This window comes from Aphelocoma coerulescens, chromosome 2 (genome assembly GCF_041296385.1).
Source record: "Aphelocoma coerulescens isolate FSJ_1873_10779 chromosome 2, UR_Acoe_1.0, whole genome shotgun sequence".
In the NCBI taxonomy this organism is placed as follows: domain Eukaryota; kingdom Metazoa; phylum Chordata; class Aves; order Passeriformes; family Corvidae; genus Aphelocoma; species Aphelocoma coerulescens.
The window spans coordinates 35,574,971-35,590,880 of NC_091015.1; the positions used below are offsets into that span (position 1 = coordinate 35,574,971).

A 15,910-nucleotide genomic window follows, 5' to 3' on the forward strand; every position below is an offset into this window, starting at 1 on the left:
TTACAAATAAGGTAAAAGAGCACAGATATTTCTGGATTTTCTGGACTCATTTACAGCTACCAGAGCCTAGGGATGATGCCTTCAACTCAAAACACTGTGGGCTAGGCAGATAAAAGAGAAAGAAGCAAATATCCTCACTTTTTAGTAACATTTTGGGTTTGGCTGGTGTGAACTACTGAGTAAACCTGTTCATGGTAGTGCATGAAATCACTTTTCACTGAATATGAACATATATGATACTTGCTGAACCAGTTTTGGAAAGGACCTTAATTCTCATTAATTCTCTTTGGGTGACAACTATCTTTTTTGGAATTGTGATTGCTTTTATGATTTTGAAGCTGTACCTAAATGTACTCTCATGTGAAGTAAAAAATTTAAATGTTTTTTACATAAAATCATTTTTTCGCTTTTATAATAGAGATCTATTAATTTAGCGAGTACAATAAGTAATAACAAGTACAAAAAGTACAAAACTAATGTTTACAAAATGACAAAAATAATGGTTTGGGGAAACAAAATAACATTAATAATAGACTTGGAACAGAGAAAGTATGTTTTGCTCATTATGGAAAACTTTAATAATTTTCCTTTTATACTCAAGAACAAAAGACCAAAACAAGATTCTCAACATTGCCAGAGAACTAGAAGACAAGAAATACCACATTCTCTTTTGACCTCCTGCTTATCATTGGAAGAAGATATGCACCAAGAATCGAGTTGAGTAAGAGATGTCATACAGACAGTCCTGATTATCAGTTTAGCCTGAGTAGATCTTTATTATTTATTTTATTTGTTTTTACTTATGATTTTGGTTTGTTAAAAGGACTTATTTGACTACTGTCACTAACACTACATACTAAGATGTATGTTGAATAGTGCTAGGGTTGTTATGGGTCCTCTTCATTTCTATGTATGAAAAGAAGGCCCAGTGATTTCTTTTTAAGCTGTCAGGAATGCACCAGGGCTTCTCAAAAATGTCATCACCCTGCTGCCTACATACCCTGGAGACTTTAACACTGCAGGGAGGAGAAAGTAATAGAATATTGCATTAATTTTTCTTGCTGTTATTCAACCATGAGGAAGTCTGAAACACCTGAAAAGATATGACTGGTCCCAGTTGGATAATACTGTAGTTTTACTAGTAAGAGCTAAGGCAAGGAACCAAAAAAGACATGAGATTTCTCAAATCAGAAGCATCTAAAATTGAAATTAGAGAGGAGACAAAAAGCAGGCTAGGAGCCAGAAGCTCAAACAGAACTGCTAACAGATCTGGTACAATCGCATTCTATCTGTTATATATTATATAGCCTTTATTTAATCTCAACAGTCTTTCAATGGTAAAACAATCATGTTGAAAAATAATTAGTGAAATATCATAAAACCTTGCTTCATTTAAACCTCCTTTTAAGGTTTTTTCAGTCTTGTGTGAAGGCAAATATGCATTTATTTACCTCAAACTGCAGGAGCTGGCTTGCAATAAGAGAGACTTGAATGAGAAGAAGTGATTGATGAAGGAAAAAGGTCAGTTTCTTTATAAGGATTATCAACAGAGAGAAGCAAGTACAAAGAAAATTAAGCTTATGTCACATAGCAAATAAAACTTCAAAGTGAACATTTTAATATAAGGCTAGCAAAAAAAAAAAAAGAGGGTATATTAACATTTATTTAACTTTATCTTCTGTGTTATTATTTTTAAGGCACAGCAGTACTTCAGAATTGTGTTTGAGGTACTGGCCTACAACATTTGACCACACTTACAGTACGAGTGTAAAATCAATTTTCTGCACTCCCATTTATCTTGGTACTGATTTTAGCTGGCTCTCTAGCAGAATGACTCTACTGGAGAGGTTATTTTACTTCAGAGTGGCATTTCAGAAGCCTTAAATGGTCTGAAGAGATGGCATGTGACCTTTAGGAATATTTTTAACTCTGCTTTCCTCTGAAGAAGAATTATTTAACCCTGTGTGGTTATATGAACATAAGTCCCTCACTGAGCTCTTTGTGCATCTCAAAATATATCTGGCATTGACTTGTTTCACCATAACCGACTGTTGACCATACTGAACTTTTTAATAGAAGCTGAGGATAAAAACTAGATTGAAGGTACTTATCTGCTGCTTTCTTGGAGGAACATTTTGAGAAGATTAACCCGTTTCATTTATGATCTTGTAAGTCATATCTCTGTATTCTCAAACTTTATGATATTTTTATCTGTTTCAAATATAGTGCTGGTGTTTGTCCAAATGAAATTAAAACAGGGGTCTTGAATTGCAGAGGTTGCTGATTAGTAACTAGTTTAGAACAAAAAGGTAGAAATTAGAAATTCTTGACTATACTATATTAATCAAAGCAATCACCAGTCCTTTAGAATACTTACTCAGACAAATAGGTGGCTCAAAAATAAATTCAGATCATGACAAATGTCTTAAAGAACTTGATAACACTAGAGATCAATATCTAATTAACCCTGAGCAATGCACTATTACAGAATTGGCTACCTAGCAAGATATAATGGACAGCAAAACAAAAAGAAATATAAGCAAGTACTGGCTGCATATGAATAATTGAGAGAAATATAAAAGAAGAAAATATGTCATCATGCACAAAGTTTGTTAATAACTGGGGTGACAATCCAACATCGTTTTGACAAAAAGAAGAGTTAAAAATTCAAAAACAATGTAGAACCTGACCACAGCCATGCGAGAATTCCTAAGAATTCCTTGAAGTTCTCCCACTGCACCTTTTGATACAGAAGAAATGAAAACTCTGTAACAAATAGAATAGCTAAAGTAGTTAAAGTCTTTGTCTTTTCCGGTATTGTAACTACAGAACTAATAGTTTTTAGTATAAATAGTTCCTAGTTGTATTCTCAGTTTTATCAGACTATAGCAAATTTCATAGATGCTCTGATATGATAAAGCACAAAGAAATTAAATGTATCATCATTCATAGTTTAGAGGCTTTGAGGTCTAGTCCTTACTTATATAATATTTAAATTGTAGCCTGGCTGAGCAATTCAGACTTCAGATTTTTAGAGAACTAATACAGGCCCTGAACTAGGACACTCAATTTTATCCATAGTAACTGCAAAAGAAAGCCTGCTCCAAGGGCTAACTCGCCCTTCAAACTTCTAACACAATATCCAAATTTGCTTTTAATCTGAAATTCAGATCCAAGTGACCTGCCAAGCATCCTAAGAGTTTTTTTTAGAAGGTCCTTGATTTTTGAGGCATGGGCATTACTTTATCCATGTTGCTCTGTCAGACTACAACCATTACAGCTTGACAAGAAAGTAATTGATTTTGGAATTGGTGATGTGCTCTCCACTCTACCAATGCTCCTGTAGTAGCTACAGTAGCAAGCACCAGATGAATATTTGCTGCAGAACAAAGGCATATTTACCCCACGTGCACTGTATCACTGAACTTCACAAACTCGTGTTATTCACTGTACCTTCCACAGAGCTCAGCAAGGGATTTTGAAGTGTGTAGTCTGGCCCACATTCCCTATTCATTTTCCCAGCTTCCATGGGTGTGTGAATTGAATGTACTAATTCATTTCAGATGCAAAAGCATCAGCACTATGGTTCATCTTCCTTTTCTGTCACATGACACTATATTCAAATACAATTTGGGCAAAGTTACATTTTTTAATTTCTTTTTTTGTTCTTCATCGAGAAAGGCTCCCATGAAGTAGACACGTGCAGTTTTTAAACTGGAAAATCCTTATGAGTTTAACCAAAGATCAAGTCTTTGTCTATCAGCAAGACATGAAGGCCCATACATAATCTGGCAGTGGAGTTCCTGCCATTACAGTCACTATCTCAGCAGCTCTATGTTTGTTCCCTCCATTCAAGTATTTTAAGTTTTGCAAAGTTAGAGGTAACATGGTCATGGTACCTTCTTCTTCACTAATTCAAATAATATATCAAAACTGGCCAATAGTGACCAGGAACAAGTTATGTTTTAGATTTCTGACCTGCAAAATTTTTAAATTCCAGATGTCAGTTTTTTAAGTTGGTAGAAGCCAGAAATAGAAAACTGTTTTCAAAAGCAAAACACTTCTTTGTAAGCGTCGGAGAACGTGGCAATAGCTGTTTTACACTAGCCTTGGAGCTTGGTGAGTCATAGATGCAAACTTTTAACATGGCAGCCAAAATTGCTCATTCAGCACACTTGGCCAAACGTACCTAAAGCTAAATTAACCTAAACCCCCAAGCTAGACTCTAAATTCCTTAGTTAATTATCAAGCTCTCCACGTGCCTAAACTTAGGCACTCCACATTTTCATTAATACCCTGCTGGAGGATTAGGTACCCATCTCCTAACTCACTCCATTGACATCAGAGAGGCAGCAACGTTTTTGCTTGACAGCCCAGGGTTTGTGTCTACTGCCATGATTATGGTCTTAGGGACAGCCCCTCCTCAGAGGAATGTCAGATTCTTGAGGAGGCAGAAGATCAAAGGGTAGCAGATGGAGAAGGAGTCACAAAATTTTCTTACACCTTCAAGTTGAACAGCCACGGAAGCAACAGTTAGTTATAAAAAGTCAGATAGAGACGAGGCAAGCAAACACAAATATTAGTCTAGGATGATGGGTAAGGGAAAAGGAAGAGTTCGAGATCTGTGACCTATTCCCAGGAACTGGTCTTTTATCCAGTGACTATGAATTCAAAATATGGAAACATGTTGGCACTCCTATGGCATGATCTAACTCCAATGACACTGAGTCATATTTAAATACATGAGTTTGTACAACATTAATCACAGTATGTTTTTTGTGTCTGCAAAAACCACTTTGTAGCTCAGAAAGTATTATTCTGGAAATGCCCACATGGTACAACCAAACTGATTTTCTGTCCCTCTCTGCCACGCTAGGTTAGGCTGTCTTTCATAGAAAGCCATATGTCAGAGCTTAGCAAAGTAATGAAGTATTTTGAGAAATACTTCTCTTGAGCCTAACTGGGTTTGGTCCCTCTCTCCCATAAAACAGGAATAACAGGTAATTAATCAATTAAAAAAAATCAGCTATACCAGTGAAAAGATGTTGAATTCTGTATATGTCTATTAAAACAATACAGATTTAGACATATTTGCCTAAGTAATTCTACACACCTGAAAAAATCTTCTAGAATTAATGCTAGCTTTTTTTGATGGTAGAAATCTAGCTTTTGGGCTTTTTTTCACTACACCCACAGGTAAATTATATTAAGTCAGTTTGCATGAGTTGATAAAAGTCATTAGCGTTTTGCATTGCCTCTGCTTCTTCCATGTATTGTAATCACATGTTTTTAAGCACAAATAATTCTAAAAACACTGGCTAACTGAAATGACCTGAAGAATCATCAGGTCAATAGTGTGAATTGAATAATTGTTCAATTTAGCATGTATTTCTATTTAGGCTCCTCAATCAATGAGATATCTGTGATAAAAAAAAAAAAAAAAAGAAAGAAAAAAAAAGAAAAAAAAGAACAAATCACCTACCTCATAAGTAATGAAAATGGAAGTAAAGTCCTACTAGGCATGTCTAGAGTTGCATCATCAGGGTCACCAAGAAATCTATTCCGCTTGTGCAATAACCTTGAAACATTTAATTTGGAGCCTTTCAGCTGTTCATTGTTTTTCAAACAAAACAAAACAATGACCCTTAAGGTCTCCACTCAGAAAAATATGGCATTGTCAGTAGGTATGGACTTAACAATTTTATTAATTTGGCCTATGTATTAGATTGGGTTTCATTAATGTAAAAATCTAAAAGTTAATTTCCGCAGTTGGTGAGGAAAGAGAGACAGTTTCTTCAAAGGACAGTTCAGAGAAATTATCTTGGGACAGATTCAGTTCCCTGTGAAGATGTCTGTCTCTTTCTATTGAATCATGGAATCATTAAGGCTGGAAAAGACCACTGAGTCCAGCCTTTGAACCACCACTATCGTCAACTAAACCATAGCACTAAGTGCCACATCCAGTTGTTTCTTGAACACTTTGAAGGATAGTGGCTCCACCACTTTCCTGGGCAGTCCATTCCAATGCTTGACAATCCTTTCAGAGAAGAAATTCTTTCTGAATTGACTATGATTGATTATAGAGGCAGCCTGAACAGCTGGCTTAAACGTCATGTCCAGCTTGGCAAATTTTAGAGGTAGGAGAGGTGAGTTCCAGTCCAGGTACAGGCATGGAACCGAGGGTCATCACTGCACAGCCCATCCCATTATCCCTTTGCTCCAACAGGAATTATACTGACATTATATTGGTACTAATCAGAATGAGTTAGGAGATCAGAATTTGGGCTGAAGAGTTTAAATATCGTTGCAGAGGAATCCTTGGGAAAACTCTAGTTTCATACAGGTCAGTAGCAATTCTTGATACTGACCTGTATGAATTATACTTCCAAGAGGCAGTGCAGAGTTATGCTGTCCATAACCCTACTCTGTGTCTAGACAGCACATTTCAGCCTCTGGGTAGTAACAATAGCAGATGCTTATTATATTTAATTATTAACCATCAGCTCTTTGAACTTATCACCTTAGTCTCTCAGCACCTGCGTGATGGATGGCAAAGTTCCCATAATTTCAACTTCCATCAGTCAGTAAGTAACAGGTGAGCATCTGCTAGTGCTCAGCAACCCCTCAGGATATATTCGGCTATCGTTGTGATTGTTCCTGATGGTGTTTTACACAAAATAAGTTAGGGTGAAAAAGGCATGCTAGGTTATTTTACACATATGCAATGTCAAAGTATTTATTGCCCTGAATATAGCAAATTTTAAATATAAATAAATAATACCAGTAGTACATTTATTATTAAATTTAATATTTATGCAGTGACATAAATTTACATGTCCTTTTAAATGCTTCTGTATTTTAGAATTGATCTGAAGCTTTATTTAAAGAAAGGAAGGAAAAGTAGGGAAGCTATGGGGAAGCTGTACTTTACCCTATCTGCCAGTGTTTTTTCTGCACCTAAAATTATGTCCATATCACAGAGTGAAGAAATCATCTTTGAAACTGTAAGCAAACAAAATAAGTTCTCATTGTGCCATTAAGAAAGCTGGTAGATTCTGCTCAGAGGTAGGACTCTGAAACACAGAACCTATGAACATGGATATCTTGCCTTCAGGACTCAGACTAATACAGCTAATACATCTCTATTGGCATCTAGTGCATGTTCTCTGCATCAGTGCATCCCCTTAGGTCAGAATACCTGCACCCTCCCTCACTGTGCCACAAGGAGTTTGGAATGTGCTTACAGCAGCAAAGAGTCTATTCCAGTCATCCCCTTCCATAGAGCTGAGTCACAGGGGAAATTTGCCTATTATGTGCAATACATTAGCAATTTTATCATTTAAAATCTGATTTCCTCTCAAAGTATTTTCATAAATTAGGCCAGAATAATGAAGCAGTTTCCATCAGATTCCTCTGGGAAACTACTGCCACATTCTCTCCCAAGGCAACACCCCTGAAGAGATCTCATTGCTGAGAGAATACCATATTCCCTTGCCTCATACATGATGTGAAAATTATCTAGAAAGTCACATTACTTATTCTTGTAGAACTCGGTAATGGAGCTTGGAATTCATGTGAGTCCACTGCAGAATGTCGATGCAATAGCACACCAAGAGACAAAAAGAGTATTTCAAACATCTGGTGAGTTGTGAAAAGCCCCTCCCCATCATGCCTGGCAAAATGGGAATAAAATGGCCACTTAAAATTTGAGCAGTAACCTTTGAATATTGCACACAGGTTATGGCTAGGTATAGAACAGAATTGTGTAATTTATTCCTGGTGCACAGCTGGCATACAAGCTGTATGCAAACGCACACACACATCACAGATCAAAGCTGAAGGCAAATTTTAGTAAGACAAAAGTGAAGTATAAGGAATACAATTTCCCAGATATATTCCTCTAGTAGTAGGCATTAAATCATGAAATCTCTATGGCTGCCCACCAGACATGGAGTTATGTACAATTTATGTTGAAAACTTATTATTGTTGAAGAACAGACTTTATATTTTTAAATACTTTCATAATTACATTGTTACATGCTTGGATGTATATGGAAAACATGATTTTTACATTCATGCACATATGAAAAAAGTATTTTTCCAATTTATTAATTGGCAATTATTGTAAGTGATGCAACTGTGTATGACTTCTTATACCTAATATAAAAAAAAATTTACAAATTCAGAAATGGAGGAGGCAACACTAGTGTTTTTTGAAGTGTTAAGAAGATGTTTGGAAACCAGTTAATACAAGTTGTGAATATGGTAAGGACCCTCTTCAAAGAGGCAAAAGAACATCTCAGTATTTGAGAGACTCTTACTTTCCCTGGTTTTTGGGGCCAGTCTCCTTCTTCAATTTTAGGAAGAGCTGAATGAGCCTCCTGTGGAGTTCTTATCTCCTATTCAAGGGTGCCTCAGCAAGACAGGGGGCCTTTTGCAGAGTGGTCTCCCTGAGGGATCCCTGGCTATGAAATTTCTGGTCTGTGCCTTGATGATTGCAAATTTCTTCATCTCTAACAATTTTTTTCAACTGCCACTGAAAGAGGAAAAGAGGATGTTTCAAAGCCTCTGTTGACATTTTAGAAGGTCCCTCCTAGTTACAGCTTAATTAACTTTATGACAATGTTTAAGTTATGATACAATCTTTCAGAAGTAATTTGAGGGTAATTTCCATTGTTTGCATTAATGTCTCAGGTAAGTCAGACAATTAAAATAGAGATTGTACCACAACAGTAAAATTATATATCAGAGATCTTCTGAATGTATGATAGGGTTATTTTTATCAGATATGCCTTCTGAAACTCCATAAAAGATGTTCATTTACTTTCCTCAGTTACCCCACATTGCAGCTGACTATGAAAATCCCCTTTAGAAGTATTATATGCTGCAAAACCCCTGGCAAATAACTGTCTTATATGATAAAGCCATCCATATCTTAATTAATTTTATTTAAAACAATAGAAGTGATACTGAGTCTTTTCTCAAATCCATTTTGCTATTTGTTAGCATAAAATCAAAAATGTTTTCTTCTTCTACAATGCTTTGGTCACTCTTTGTCTTGCTTCTTACATAAGAAGCTGAATGCAAATGTTGGCTTTTGTGTTCTATGAGGTTGTCCGTGCATTTTAGAACCCCAAATGTGGGAATTTTCAGAATGTGCTAATTTTATACATTTACTTTTTCTGTGTTGCTTAATCTTCTGAAGATCCCCAAGCAATCCAACTGTAATCTCCAAATAAATGACAGTGAATCTAAGTTTTTCCAGAGTACTGTTTTGTGCTGGTAGATATCTCACACTAACCAAGGGTATATAGATAGATTTGCAGTTTAAAATTTAATAGATTTTTTTTCAGAGTCTGGCTGCATGATTTAAAATGATCATTTTTTTTCAGCAGTTTTTCTACTCATCTTTCCCTGCTACTGCTGAGTCAGAGAGTTCAGACTGTTTAATTGAAAATGGAGTGACAAGTTTTTACAGCCTGATCAAAAACCAAAAAGAGTCAATGGAAAGACATCCTTTGATTTAATTTAGAAAGCTGCTCCAAAAACTTTATATATATTCAAAGCATATTTATTAACATAATTTAAAACTCTCTCCCAAATCCTGCTATCACACAATCTTAGCTAAGCACAGACATGGAGAACTTTAGCCTGTTTTGGCTAATTTTTCTTATTTTCCCTTGGTTTTGCTGATCTTATTTTTAGAAAAATAATTATTTTAAGTTAAGAAACATTTGCCTTTATAAAAAATAAAATCTCTCAAACTTATTTAAAGTGGCAACAAAGTAGCAGCACGCTAGTTCTGGGGCCTGATGCAAGAATTGAAATGAGGTCCTTTCGCAGTCAACTGCTGTCCCTGTTGGCCCTTTTTTCAAAGTCAACAGCCTGGGAGCATCCCTGCTCGTACTCTGCCAGCCCATTCAGTAGGTCAGCACTAACTGCAGAATGCCCTCTGTGCTCCCTGTATGCACTGCTTAGCCCTCACTGCCCTCTAGTCAGGACACCTGGGCATTAGGCCCTTGAGAAGAGTCAAAATTAGGCAGTCTGAAAGTCCTACTACACTGGTACAGTTATCAGAGATGGTGTTCAGTATCCTTCTGATATTGTGATCAAAGATTCAAATGAGACCATGAAAAGGATGTAGAAAGACACTTAGGTTTTTAAGAAACAAAGAAAGAGAAAGGTTGCAGCTGGAAGAGAATGGAGCCAGATTTCCCTTCATTTACAAGAAAAGCCTTATCCATACAGATTATCTTGATTTCACTATCTGAGAACTGACAGAAAGTGAAAGCATCACTGTACCATTTTCAAACGGTAGAGCTAGATGACAGTGTAGCAAAAAAAGTAAATCAAATGTCATTCACAATATTAACTGCATTTTTTTTAGAGTTGTGGCACTTTGTGTCATAGAAATACAGCTGTGGCCACTTTAGTTGACAACATTGTAGATATGCTTTCCTGTGCATAAATTTTGCACTGTTTATCAAATGCTTATCTAACCTTTGTTCCCTTATATAAATATAGAAATAAAAAATAATATTATAAATAATATAAAAAAAGAAGAAAAGTGAAGAGAATAGAGGACAAAATGTATTTTTGTGTACAGTCTATATACAGTAGAGCTTTGCCCCTTTGATGGGTCAAATGCAAATTTCTAATGCAAAACCCTGAGGCATCTTAGCAGGTAGAATGAAAAAAACATGTTTTCCTGGGTTTATTTATGAACAAAAGAGGACTTCACTAATTTTTACCCATGCATGGGAAGACACATAGGAAACTACAGAGTAAATGAACACTTTGTAGACCAGAATTTTATTCATTTTCTAATTGTGATTTGTTTTCATCTATTTGCATCACCACATCATTATACTGTTGCTGTTATTTATCTTGATACTACTGCCACCTTAGTAAAAATCAGTTGTGAAAAAACCCCAAACCTAAAGTATTATTCTCATTAAAGGGGAATATTGGTGCCTAGAAATAGATAAAGAATAAGAAGGAATCCTTTCTAGTGCATAGGTCACTTTTACATAGTCATTAGGAAAATGAATGTTCAAAAGTATGCTGTTCAGATGTCAAATGCACTAATAAATGCTTTGGAGAATGGTATGTGAGGTGCTGTCATAGTAATGATAGTGAGTCAATAAATCTCAGTTTCTAAATACTTACTGGGATATAAGAAAGTGATAGGTACTATTTTAGGTTGAACGTGTACTTCTTCAAAACACAATTTATTTTAAGCAGTACCTACTCATATATATATACCCAATAAGTGAAATATTGTAGTGGTTCCCACTTTGACCAACAGTTAGCACATCTAGGCAACAATATTTGAAGTTTTGCAAGAATTATTTAGGCATTGAATCCTTTCCCTCAATGATTACAAACTTTGCATCCAAATTTGTACCCTGGTCACTTTTATATGAAGCAGAAATAGTTGAATATAGTGCCAATCCCCCAAACTGCTGAGTGACATGAGCAATATAAGCATAAGCTCATCTTGGCCCTTAGAGTGAGTCCAGATAACTGTACAATCCATGTCCAGTAAATTTAACAGACCTGCTCTTCCCTGCTCTATTAGCACAGGTTACCACCTTTGTTCCCTGCAGTTAAAGCTGATATGCACCCCTATAACTTGGAGTGGCTTAAGAAGTGGTTATGTTTTCCATTTTTACCTCTCTTATGGGCACAGTAGCCTCTGTCCATTTGAGAGTGATAATCTCTTTATCATTTCATCCGTGGCCACCTGAAGGCACCCCTCAATGTATACAAGTCCAGAAAACCTCTTTCAACATAGCTTTCTAGCTCACCTAAAATAAACCCAACTGGTCTTTATGCTTGAATATTATACATATTTTATGCATTCTATTTAATCATGTCTGAAGGCTGTTGAAAGCTGAAAAATATTTCAGCAAAGCATTTCATTCGACACATACTACACTTTTTTCCCATACTCCCATAAGCCAGATAGCCTGGACAACATAACTTCTGTAAAAAGATACAGCAGGCCTTGAAAATTATTTTTCCTTTTCTCTTTTTTTTTAAGTCAGACAGCTCAAATGAAAGTAAATTCTGTAAAAAGTGAGTGCTTTATGAGTTTAATAATGAGAAATAGAAATATCATCTCAAGGAAAAAATATCAGTTTTAGTTTGAAACCAGTCCAAGTTAATATTTACAACTTCAGAGTGAACTTCAAAAGATTTGAAGTTCCAGAAATCAGATTGATTTTCAAAACTGTTACAATCAGAAATCAATAATTTGCTTGACTGAAGAATGCATAAATTAAACCCACATTGCTGAAATGCTAGCAAGAACTATAGATACTGTCTCTTGTGGAGACTTTCTGCCTATATTTTATATTCTTTAGGAAACTCCCATAGACACTACAGCACTTAAAGACCAAAAGCATAGTTCTCGACCATCCTTCATGCTCTACATTTCTTTTTCAAATTCAGCTATAAAATTTAAAGTCAAGAGGAAACTATGATCGTCTAGTCAAATGTAACATATCAAAGGTCATTGGATATACAGAATTTGTTCTTACGTTGATTTTAATAATTTGCATTTGGCTAAAATCTAACTTCTGTGTAAAAGGTATCTTCTAAAAAATGTACACTCAATCTGAACTGAATGACATCTTGTCATGGCTTAACCCCAGGGGGCAGCTCACCCCACACAGCCACTTGTCCACTCCCCTTCAATGGTATGGGGAAGAGAATCCCTAGAGAAAAAGTGGGAAAACTCACGGCTTGAGATACAGACAGTTTAATAGGTAAAGCAAAAGACATATGCACAAGCAAAGCAAAACAAGAAATTAATTCACCACGTCCTGTAGGCAGGCAGGTGTTCCGCCATCTCCAGGAGACAAGGGCGCATTTATGCGTAGCCATTAGCTGGGAAGACCAACACCATCACTACAAATGTCCTCCCCTTCTTCTTCCCTACAGTTTAGATGCTAAGCATGACCCATGTGGTATGGAATATCCCCTTGGTCTGTTGGGGTCAGGTGTCCTGACTGTGTCTCCTTCCAGCTCCTTGTGCACCCCCAGGCTCCCTGCTGGTGGGATGGAGTGAGGAGCAGAAAAGGCTTTGGCTCTGTGTAATCACTGCTCAGCAATAACAAAAACATCACTGGGTTATCAACACTGTTTCCAGCACAAATCCAAAACACAGCCCCCTAGTAGCTACTCTGAAGGAAATGAACCCTATCCCAGCCAAAACCAGCATACACTTACAGATGGAAAATCTGCTTGGCAGTTTCCTCCCATGATTAATGCTCCGTGGTTTACTTCTCAGCATCTGCCTGGCACTACGAGCCACTGGTTCTTGTTACACATCTCCTTTCTGAATGTCATATTTTCTCCCTTGGAAGAGCATTATCTGCTATAGTATCTTTCCTGTGATAAGTCAATAAGCAAAAGCTCTGAAGTTCATATAATGGAGACTTTTCCAGTTTTCAAATCAATTTTGTGGCTCTTTTTAAGTACTTGCTAATTTTTAAAGCTGCCTAGAAGCATCCAGTCTTAGCTTCCTCAGTGCGTGTGAGCTATCTATTAACCAGCTGTTTATGCATCTTGGAACCATGTCAGAGCTCTTTACTGAAGTGCCCTTGGGGATTAGGAAATTATATTCTTCTCCAAGATCACCAATTCCCAAGATTCGCCTAACTTCTTTGTCCTTCAAGATGTAATTTTAAAAACAAAATTCTGCATTTTGGGGGTTCACTAGAATAAAAATGTACCCAGTTTACTGGTGATTGAATAAACTGGTCTTACCATTATTTCTCTTCTCACCATTCCCTTTACAATTAGCACCAATATAGTAGCACACTGCTTCCAAAGAGATATTTCACACTGACACTTGGTTTTTGAAGACCTGTCAGTCATGCAGTTTAAACTCATATCTTACTGACACCTTGTATTGTGTCAGGTTCTTTAGTTAGATAAAAGGAGACAGACACTTGTCCACACTATCAGGATAAACATATATACCATTTTCAAACACAGTTAAAATGTTATCACCTAAATATTTTTATTTTATGAGACCAGTTATCTAAAACCACACTGTTGACTACCATTAATTATGTTCTTAGTTTTAAACACTTTTGAACTCAATCCTACTCAATCTTTTCCATTATTTTTCTGCACATGGTGACACATTAATTTTGCATTCACACAGTATCAACAATCTTGGCTATTCAAAATCTTACAAGGATTCCTATATTTAATAAATATTGATACTGTCAGTCCTCAGACATCCTTAGAAGTGCAGACATCTTTAAAATACTCCTTTTCTACTAAAGAGCCAGGAAAAAAGTCTGCTCTATTGTACTTGTTTCATTACAAACAGATTTATTGAACACTTATGTCTTCTCTGTCTCCTTACTAATAATTTTGTCATTTATTTTAAGAATAGGATACATGTTTGTTTCTTCCTCTTGAACAGCTTCTTTCTTTTCCTGCTATTGCTGTGGATCCCTGTATTCTTGATATAGATTTTCAAGCTTGACTGTGGCTATTTCATTCAGAAAAGCTATCTTTTCAGTGTCTTTATCTTCCTTCATTAATTTTCTCCATAAATTTTCACAATTTCTGCTTAATATCACTCTTTTTGGACTAAAATCTCTTCAGATAATACACAGAGGTTATATAGAAATATATACCTGCCATCATAAGCCAGTGAGTGGCTCTCATATTAGCTACTTCCTTTCTTTACACCAACCATCATTGGTGTAATGAAAGGAAGTGACAAAGCCTTTGTAGGACCAGTTGTGTGTCCTCACGGCTTGGAGCAATTATCAGTGATAGGAGAAAAGTTGTAGAGACAAGAAGCCACATTTCTCTTTTTCACCCACTTCCTTCACATGCATACTTTCCTCTGAGTCCAGGAGAGAACTTTCTGAGGAACCTGATTCCTCTGGGGTTTTGAATTTTTCAGGTCCCTGTAGGCCTAGAGAGGCCCCTAGTTCTCTTTCCTTCTTCATCAGAGACTGGCATCTGTTTCTCCCTGAATCTAACACAACTCTTACTTGAGTTCCCTTCAACTCTTGAGTTCTTGTGAACTCCAAAAGCAAATCAAGTGCTAAATTGTGGGTCATACCTTTTTAAAAAAGTATTCAACAAGAGTTCAACAGGACATTTCCACAAAAAGCTTGCAGTTTAGTCACATGGATAAATTATTAATCTTTGTTTCACCTGTATGCAACTGAAATCTAATCCAAGCCTCTCCTGTTACATCCATTACACCAGGGAACTTTTGTTTTCCTTCTTAACTGGAAATCACACAGTAATGATGGTTAAATTCTGTGTGAGCATCTTCTCTGAGGAACATTCAGTGTTTTCAAAGAATTTCACTACTTGTAGAACTATGAGAAAAGAATTCAAACATCTATAAATATCCTATTGTTTTTGATTTGCTGTCTTTTTTTGGCAAAAAGAATGGATGTTTTCCTCATGCCACAGATGCTCAGGACAATATTAATAATACATTTCAGGATTTCTACTTGTGAACATTGGCCTTTGTTCAAGATAAGAGTTCAATAATCACTACATACTTCTGAATAAATATTCACTTTATCTAGAGCTGATACAAAAATCTCTTTTATGATATCTGTCTAAATACTGGTCAAATTTACTAAATTTGAAGAGTGCAGATCACTGGAGAAAGTCTTGCTTAAAATGCAAAAGTACTAAAATACTTTAAAAGAACCATAACTTGATGTCTTCATGACATTACAAAAGATTGCATCTGGCTAATATTTTATTCTGACTCTGCGTGCATAACTTAGTTCTATAATATGACACACAACACGTAGGCACACAACCATCCTAAATTATTCTTGACATTCACTGCTATTATTCAATCTCTCCCTGCTACATCTCTCCTGGCTTTGACAGGTTCTACTTTGAG

The 15,910-nt window shown here is 36.1% G+C and overlaps 1 long non-coding RNA gene across 1 annotated transcript; it reads left to right on the forward strand.

Annotated features, from left to right (window-relative positions):
- Positions 1 to 616: 616 nt before the first annotated feature.
- LOC138105677 (uncharacterized) lies at positions 617 to 1,783 on the forward strand. Its single transcript, XR_011148609.1, has 3 exons — positions 617 to 721; positions 1,464 to 1,521; positions 1,698 to 1,783. It is a non-coding gene; the product is annotated as an uncharacterized lncRNA (long non-coding RNA).
- Positions 1,784 to 15,910: the final 14,127 nt, after the last annotated feature.